The sequence below is a fragment of the Urocampus carinirostris genome, chromosome 19 (assembly GCF_059441175.1).
Source record: "Urocampus carinirostris isolate Australia breed hairy pipefish chromosome 19, RoL_Ucar_1.0, whole genome shotgun sequence".
NCBI classification, from domain to species: Eukaryota; Metazoa; Chordata; class Actinopteri; order Syngnathiformes; family Syngnathidae; genus Urocampus; species Urocampus carinirostris.
The window spans coordinates 22,794,683-22,804,407 of record NC_142367.1 but is presented as its reverse complement, the minus strand read 5'-3'; positions in this window follow the sequence as shown (position 1 = coordinate 22,804,407).

Here is a 9,725-nt window from a genome sequence, read left to right as displayed (position 1 = left end):
AAACCAAATGAAAATCAATCCAAACAACTTGCTAACATCATTTTTGCCGTTCCATGTGTTCTGTTACTCCCCAAGTCTGCACAAAATTTAATAATTTCATTTATATTTAGTTTCTTTTGTCTTTTATTAGCATATTTGGTCTTGGAGTAATCCAAAAGTAATTGAAAGTAATCCAGTTAAAGTAACCCTACCCAACCCTGATAATATGCCACATGCAGCCCTCGACACCCCTGGAGTAGAACATGGTATGCAAATGATCAAGTAATAGGGGCCCCAAATCTCATTTTGCTTAGGGCCCTATAAAGACTGAAATGGGTTCTTCCATGTCAGTCACCCCAAAGCAAAGACGGTCTTTGTACTTTCAACAGGTTCGCCTTATGAATCCCAACCAGCCCCTGCAGAGAACACCAACGGTATGGTTCTCAATTTCCGTACAGTAACTCACCCAGAGAAGTCAAACTCTCTTTGAGTCTGGGTCCGGATCCAGACTTTCGGTTCTGAGGAGAACCGGATCAGGAAAAGCATGTCAACTCCAAATTCTTAGCTTGGTTTTCCGGTATTATGCTTTATTATTCAGCCTACACGAGTCACCCGGCCTATACAGTGGCTTGCGAAACTATTTGTGGAACACACATTATTGGATACTTTTTTAAATCAAATAAAAAACGAAAAAGTGGGTGTGCAAAAGTATTCAGCCCCATTACTTTCAGTGCAGCAGACTCTGTCCAAAAAAATCAGTGAGGATCTCTGAGTGATTCAATGTTGATCTAAATGACTAACCATGATAAATGGAATCCACCTGAGTGTCATCAAGTCTCTGTACAAATGCACCTGCACTGTGATAGTCTCAGAGGTCTGTTTAAAGCGCAGAGAGCATCATGAAGAACGAGGAACACACCATGCAGGTCTGAGATACTGTTGTGGAGAAGTTTAATGCTGGATTTGATACAAAAAGATTTCCCAAGCTATAAAATATCAGTTTCTCGATGTGCAAAACTGATAGACATACCCCAAGCGTCCTCCAGCTGTAATCGCAACAAAAAGAGGCGCTACAAAGTATTAACTCAACGGGGCTGAATCATTTTGCACACCCACTTTTTCGTTTTTTATTTGTTAAAAAAGTTAAAAATATCCAATAAAAAGTGTTCCACCTCATGATTGTGTCCCATTTATTGTTGATGCTTCACAAGAAAATTACATTTTTATATCTTTGTGGGCAACACGGCGGCGCAGTGGTTAGTGCGAGTGCGGCACAGTTCTAAGGTCTTGGGATCCTCCTGTGTGGGTTCAAATCCAGCTACCAGACTTACTGTGCGGAGTTTGTATGTTCTCCCCGTGCTTGCGTGGGTTTCATCCGGGCACTCCGGTTTCCTCCCACATTTCAAAGACATGCATTTCAGGTGGATTGGCCGGTCCAAATTGTTCCTAGGTGTGTATGAGCGAGCGAGTTGTCTGTCCCTGTGTGCCCTGTGATTGGCTGGCAACCAGTTGAGGGTGTCCCCTGCCCACTGCCCGATGATTGCTGGGATGGGCTCCAGCACCCCCGCGACCCTACTGAGGATAAGCGGTGCAGCTAATCAGATGAGATGAGATCTTTATGTTTGAAGTCTGAAATGTGGCAAAAGGTCACAAAGTCCAAGGGGGCCAAATAGTTTCGCAAGCTACTGTATATTATAATCACAGGGGATATTTTTCAAACATAACTAATTTACCGTATTTTCCAGACTCTCATTCGCTCCGCAATGTAAGCCAAAAAATGTATGATCAAGGAGAGACCATAAATCAATTCCAGCCAAATTATGAAAAAAAGGCTGCGATTTATAGTCCAGAAAACAAGATTTAGCCATTGAATGTGTTTAAGTAGAGTGAAGGCAGTTTTACACCTGAACCTACTTACCGCATTATGCAAACTCCAAACGAAGAGAAAGCTTTTTAAAATATGATTTAATATTTTTTTCTCTTTTGAGCCTTTAATGGATTTCGGTGTTTATGAAGAGAACTAAAGTTAACTAAATCTCTCACAATGCATTAAAGGGACAGTGTATTTAACCACTAGGTAGTCTGAAAATGAGTTAATAAATACATACCGGTAATAAAAATACTAAGAATTCTCAAAGTGACCCAAAATGCAACTATCCTTTTATCCCCATTCTTTTGGGGCGGGTTTTAGGGGACCCGTAGCAGCAAGATGTCGGACAATTCTGTCGCCTCCCTTTATGTGAGGCTCATCTTATGTAAAATGCTCATTTCTCGACCTCCTATTATTTTTTAAAATTGCACGTTCATTTTTGCATTCATCTAAATGTTTTTACCACTAAGAGGCGCCAAAAACTACATACTGTCGCTTTAAGACCAGTTTGAAAATGTTTTTATTTCTATTTCATTTTTGGGGTTTATTTATTATTTTGGATTTATTTAATATGCAAATCAGTATCTGCAGGTACATATAATCCATCTTAAATCGTATTTTCAGTTTGATGATCCTAATATAAGAAAAAAATGCTCATTTTGAGTGCCGGAACTACTATTTTATTTTTCTGCAGTTGAAACCTACCGTACATTTTGTTTTTAAGCACATCAAGATAAAAAAATAAAAAAAACCTCCTAATTTGTAATGTTCAAGAATGAGTTTTTAAATAGACTTCAAATTCATTGAAGTCCTTGAAGTGCCATGAAGGATAATTGTACCACGAAGTAGAGTGTTTGGAACTGAAAGTGTTGATTTCTTGGGGGGTTTTGTCCTCGTTTCCTCTCAGCGGGAGGTGATCGGAATCCTTCCCGAGGGCATGATGGTACGCCAAACAATAATTACGGTAAGTAAGGATTTGTCGGCCGGTTTTGGGGCGACGCACGATGACGGCTTTTGTTTTTGTCTTTCAGAAAATGTCGGTTACATCAGTGGTAGCAAATTGCAGCCAGAAGGTGGCGTATCGCTTTGCCAGTTTTTATTATTTTTTTCTTCTGTCCTTCTTTCCTGACTTGCCTTCCTTTTTCTCTTGCTTTTTCTTTTTTTTCTGTCTTTATCTTTTTTCTTTCTTTGTTTTGCTTTATTTTCTTTCCTCGCTTTCTTGCTTGCTTTTTCCTTTCTTATTTGCATTCTTTTCATTTTTTTATTCTCTTTTTTTGGGGTTTATTTGCTTTTTTAAATTCCTTCCTTCATTGCCTTTTATTTCTTTTTATTGCTCTCTGCCTTTTTCTTATCCTGATTTCTTGTTTGGTTTTTGTTGCTTTCCTTATTTTTTTGCTTTGCTGTTTTGCTTTTCCTTCTTGCTTTCTTTGGTTTGTCTTGCTTCTTTTTTTTTTTTTTACTTCTTGTTTTTTTGCTTTGATTTCTTTGCTTTAGTTGTCTTCATTCTCTTTCTTTTAATTGTTCTTGTTTTTCTTTTTTTTTGCTTTGCTTCCTTCCTTTCTTTGCTTTATTGTCTTCCTTCTCTTTCTTTTAATCTTTGTTTGTTTTCTTATTTTTTTTGCATGGTTTTCTTGCTTTCTTTGCTTTGTCTTCGCTCTTTCTTTTAATCCTTGTTTGTTGTCTTTTTTTTTTGCTTTGCTTTCTTTGCCTTATTGTCTTCCTTCTTTTTTCTTTTTGGCCTTCTTTGCTTGGTTTCTTCTGCTGTTTTTCTTTCTTTGCTTTCTTTCCCTTTTCTTTTTTTTCCTTGTGTTATTGTCTTTTTTATTTCTATTTCTTTTTTGCTTGTGCTCTATTCTTTTGCTCACTTTGCTTTCCTTTTATTTTTTTCTTTCTTGCTTTATTTCTCTAGTCCTTTGTTTCTTATTATTTCCTTTCTTGTTTTCTCTTGTTTTTATTATGATTGATGGACGGAAGGGTTTGTTTCCTCCCCAGTGATTTCACTCCCCGCGGCACCTTCCCCCTCGCCACTAGACCCATCTCTGACGCCGGCAAGAACGGGCGATACCTCCCCCGACCACCAGGGGGGCGCTACCGGGCTGGCCTTCGACCCCGAGAACCCGGACGACCCGGAGCAGCTGCAGCGACGGCTTCAAATCCAGAAACAGCTCGAGATGAATTTTCACACTCGAGGCAAGAAACTGGATCGGCAGGTTAAAGGGACAGTGTGTATAGAGCGCCTCCTAGTGGTTTAAAAAAAAATGACATGAACTGTGATAAACGTGCAGTATTTTTTAAATATCGGTAGGTCAAAATAATTGCCTTGATTTTGAATGTTAGCCTCACTTAAAGTGAGCCGATATAATTGCCCGCCATTTTGTTGCTATGAGTACCCAAAAAAAAACAAATTCCCTGCAAAAGGTTGGACAAAAAAAGATAAGATTTGGTCATTTTGAGGCTCATTAGTCTGTATTCCTCCCTGTGCTTTCTAGCACTCCATTTGCACAATACAGTGCAATTAAGTGGTTAAATAATACACACTCTCCCTTTAGAGCAGGGGTGTCAAACTCATTTTAACTCTGGGGCCGGACTTGTAGATTAGGGAGAAAGGACAAAAAGAGAAAGAAATAAGGGAAAGAAGAAGAAAAGTAGAGAGCGTGGGACAGAGAATGAGCGAAAGGAGAAAGAGAGAAAGAGAGAGAAAAGAGAGAACGAGAGAAGGGGAGAAAGAGAGAGAGAAGCGGAAAGCAAGAGAGAGAAAAGGAAAAAAGGAAGAAAGAGCAAAAGAAGGTAAAAAGACGAGAGAAAGAGACAAAGAGTAACAAAGAAAGAGAGACAGGGAGAGTGAAAGAGACAGAGATAGAGAGTAAGAGAAAAGGGGAGGAAGAGAAAGAGAGAAATACAAGTGAAGCATTTGTGGAGGCACCTGGCTTTGGCGGCATCAAGTGGATATATTTCAACCTGCAGCTCGTTTTTCTCTTGCGCTTCTCTGAGCGATGTCTCGCGGGTCAATTCAATCCCTTGGCAGGCCTGATCTGGCCCGCGGGCCGCCTGTTTGACACCCCTGCTTTAGAATCTATGAACCTTAGTGACTTTTTCTTTTTTTGTCATCAGGATCGAAGAATGCAAAATACGACTTGAATGGCTTCTTTGGAAATGGCGGCTACCAAGGTAAGTGAATTATTTGCTATGTTCAACAGATTTCTTCATACCAATTCCAAAATCTCTGAGTTTTTCATAAGATACCATATGTACATAAATCATTTTCAATGCCTACACAATGTTTTTCCTCAGCATTTATCGATTGTAGTTTACCACTTAAAGGAACAGTGCTTTATTATTTGAATGAATGAATGAAAACTTTATTTTGAACATTAAAATAAAAACAGAACAAAAACAATCACTCAACAACAAAATAATGTTACAAAATATGTTCGAAAAGGGGTAAAAAGAAGCAGATGTTTATTTTCCCTACCCCTTCGTCTTCCCTATTAAATACACCAATGATGATAACAACAATAGTAATAATACTAATAACAGTTATGATATATAGCAACAATAATAACAAAGTTAACCATAGTTCTAGACGCACTATTCCCAATCTCTCGTATCACTCATACCCCATTTTCTTCATCTCTGTATTCCGCCAGTCATGTTTTTTTGTATTTAAATTTGAACAGGTGAATAGTTGGACATTGTTTGATCTCGTCTTGTAAATTGTTCCCAAGTTTGACTCCGCACACAGACACGCACATACTTTTCCTGGTGGTTCTCACCTTTGGGATTATGAATTTATGACAGCCCCTTAAGTTACAATTTCCCTCTTTCCGAATGAATAATTTTTGGATGTTTTCTGGCACTATGTTTTTTTTGACATTAAATAGCAGTTGTGCAGTGAAACATTGTACTAAATCATCCAATTTTAATAATTTGAACTGCAGGAATAAAATATGAGTATGATCTCGATATCCTACCCTATGGCCCCAGACTTCTGCACAATATGTTAAGTATGGCAGAACTAGAGAACAATATAATAAATACAATACTCATCTCATCAGCTACACCGCTTATCCTTAGTAGGGTCGCGGGGGTGCTGGAGCCCATCCCAGCAATCATCGGGCAGTGGGCAGGGGACACCCTGAACTGGTTGCCAGCCAATCGCAGGGCACACAGGGACAGACAACTCGCACGCTCATTCACACCTAGGGACAATTTGGACCGGCCAATTCACCTGAAATGCATGTTTTTGGAACGTGGGAGGAAACCGGAGTGCCTGGAGGAAACCCACGCAAGCACGGGAAGAACATACAAACTCCGCACAGGAAGTCTGGAGCTGGATTTGAGCCCACGCAGGAGGTTCCCAAGACATGAACTGTGCTGCACATGCGCTAACCACTGCGCCGCCGTGCTGCCCTACAATACATTACAGTTTAAAATGAATTTGGTTTTATTAATTATTGAAATGCTTTTAGATACTTTAGTTTGTATGTGTCTGATGTGTGTTTTCCAGCTTAATCTGTTGTCTATTATGACCCCTAAAAACTGAATTTCTGATACAGCGTCCATTGCAGCAGCATCCATTTTTACATCTAAATCTTGATTTGCGATTACCAAAGAATATTACTTTGGTTTTATTTAAATTTAAAGATAATTTATTTATAGCCATCCCTACTTTTAGGTTGATTAATTCACGATTAATACAGGTTACCAAATCAATATAGTTATCATTTGAATAGAAAATGTTAGTGTCGTCTGCAAATATGACTATTTTCAATAGTTTTGAAACATTAAAAATATCGTTGATATATAAATTAAATGGTCCCTGGATAGAACCCTGTGGTACTCCACAACAGATGTCCAAGTATTCAGATGACAACTCTCCCATTTTTACATGAATAAAGTATCTATCTATCTATCTATCTATATTGCTTCCTCCCCGTCAAATAACTTTGAATCCATTGCAAAGCCACGCCTCTGATGCCATATCTTTCCAGTTTTTTTTAATAGTATATTATGATTAATGGTATCAAATGCTTTTTTTAAGTCAATAAATACCCCGACTGTGTATCTCTGTTTTTCTATGCTATGGGTGATTTCTTCTTTGCTCTATAACCATATTGACTTTCATTAATCAATTTGTTTATCTACGAATTGTTCTAGTCTATTATTGTATTAGAAGTAGGGTTGAAATAAGCATAGTCAACCACCGAAACATTGATTTTTAAAGACGCTGATCATGCCAATGACTTCTCAGGCCAATTAGAAATTTCCTAGAAAATTTCATGTTTTGTCAAGATTATTTGTATAGCCCTTAATCACAAGAAGTCTCAAAAGGCTGCACAGATCAAAGACTATTGCAAACTACGGACTATTTCTACACCATGCCCTGATCTAAACCCTACATGAGGGGAAGGGAAAACACAAAAACCTTTATCAAATACATTTTTGACAAAAATCCCATTTTTAAATATTTTAGTTAATTAGAAGCTTTTTTCAGCGGCACAGTGGATAAGTGGCTAGTGCGTCTGCGGTACAGTTCTGAGGTCATGGGATTGAATCCTCCTGTACGGAGTTTGCATGTTCTCCCCGTGCTTGCGTGGGTTTCATCACTATGATCTATGATCAGTGGTGAGCTAGTTTCACGCTGGAGACGAGTGATTTAGCGTCTCCTAGTGGTAAAATAACTGAATTCTTTGAAAAATAAATATGTAAAATAATCAACTTTGATATAAATTTGCATTTTTTTTAAATACATGTAGGTCTAGGTATTGGTGTTTATAGAAGTAGCTGACATAGTTCTCCCTTGTGCTTTTTATCAGTCGTTTTGTGGTCAAATAATACACACTGTCCCTTTAAGGTCCCTGATTTGTAAAATGGTACTCACCCCATTTCCTATTAAATGTCAATTGATGACTGTGTGTTCTTCCACGCAGGTTAACATTGCCGTCATCACTTCATTCCTTTGTCATTGTATGATAGATATCACTTCCTGTTGTGTATTATTTGTATTTACTCCTTTATTGACTTGTTTATCGTTTTGAGTTTGAAATGATCCCGTGTACGCTGCATACAAACAATGTGACAGGCATGAAAATCCCCCCCACTTAAAAGAAATCGAAGTCAAACAGGGTGACTTCAATGAATTTTATAGATGAAGGAGAAGACATCTTTAGGTTGGGAGGGTTAGGGTATTGTGAGATTTATTAGAGGGAATTTTGAGGTGGTCTGTTTGAATTAAAGTCGAGTCGTGTTTATTTGCGACGCCTTTAATCACAAGGAGTCTCAAAGGGCTGCACAGACTATTATGACACCATCCCCTGATCTAAAACCGACACGAGGGAAAGGGAACACTCCAAAACCTCCACATGAGGAAAATGAATAGACTGCACATGAGGTTATCAGAGAAGTTTGCCTGGGCAGGAGTACTGTGCTACGTGTAACGTGCATTTGATTTTACCTCATGATCACACTTTTTTTCACAGTACCAGAGACAAACGTTAAAGAATTTAGAAAAGAGTCATCCTGAAATAATAAAGGCAAAAAAAGCACAACTGAGGAAACGCTTTTGCTGTAGCTGATGATGAAATCTTATTATGTTGGTAATGTGTTCCTAGTTGTGAATAAATGATGAATTCAAGCAGTGTCTGAAACGTTAGCGGAGACCAGGGCAGGCAACTTTTCAGAGTTTTTCACAACTTGAAACACAATAAGACGACTCATCGCAAAAAAAGTATTAAGGATTGATAATCAGAATATATAACAGAACATTTTAAAATTATGTTTATTATAAATCTACTTATAACATTCATTGAATGTATATGACATTGCTGTTTTCCATCTGCTATCAGTACGTACCTGTATTGACTCATCTTCTTTTATGCAATGTTTGCTACAAGCCACGTGAACTCCTCTTTCCATGATGCTTTTAATATACGTTTACGTTTTGTAGCGTCATCAATTTGGTTAGCTTCTTTTGAATCTTTCTTCTGGGGCTGAGGTTTTCTGCTTGATTCCTAACCACTTCTCCATTTTTCTTGTATTCTCTGTGCGTCTACTTTGGAAAATGATATCCAAATGCTTGACCTCATAAGGCTCGGGAAAGTTTGGAAGCATGAAGTTATCCGTTGCAGGCTTCTGATTGGCTGCCGAGTATGCAAATTGCCAAAAGAACCGATATTCTGAAATTTCCAAACCGAACGAAGATTTTGAAATCGTAGTAAAGCAAACGTTTTTGTTTTTTCCCTTGAAAAAGTTGTCGGCCACCCGGGCGGAGACGTTTTGTAAGTTGTACGCCCGACGTAAAGGATGCACGCCCCGGGCGTCCGGGCAGACGTTATTTCAGACACTGATATTGGTAATGTGTTCATAGTTGTGAATAAATGAATTCAAGGCAGGGATTTAACAACGTTGTCACTTTCAGTGCTTAGTTTGAATCCCGATAATTAATCCAAAATGAGGGGCGTTATACACAGGGTTGGGTAGGGTTACTTTAACTGGATTATTTTCAATTACTTTTGGATGACTCCAATACCAAATATGCTAATAAAAGACAAAATAATAAATATGAATAAAATTACTAAATTGTGTGCAGGCTTGGGCAGTAACGGAATACATGGAATGGCAAAAATGATGTTGGCAAGCTGTTTGGATTCATTTTCATTTTGTTTCTGTCGGATTTGATGTTCGTTTTGCCGGAGATCAAAGAGATCAAAGCCAGGAGAGAAAGCTTACCACGTGTTGTGAGTCATCATTTTGTTCATATTGAGTTTCTTTTGTCTTTTATTAGCATATTTGGTATTGGAGTAATCCAAAAGCCATTGAAAGTAATCAAGTTAAAGTAAACCTACCCAAACCCTGATAATAACAACTGCTAAGAGTT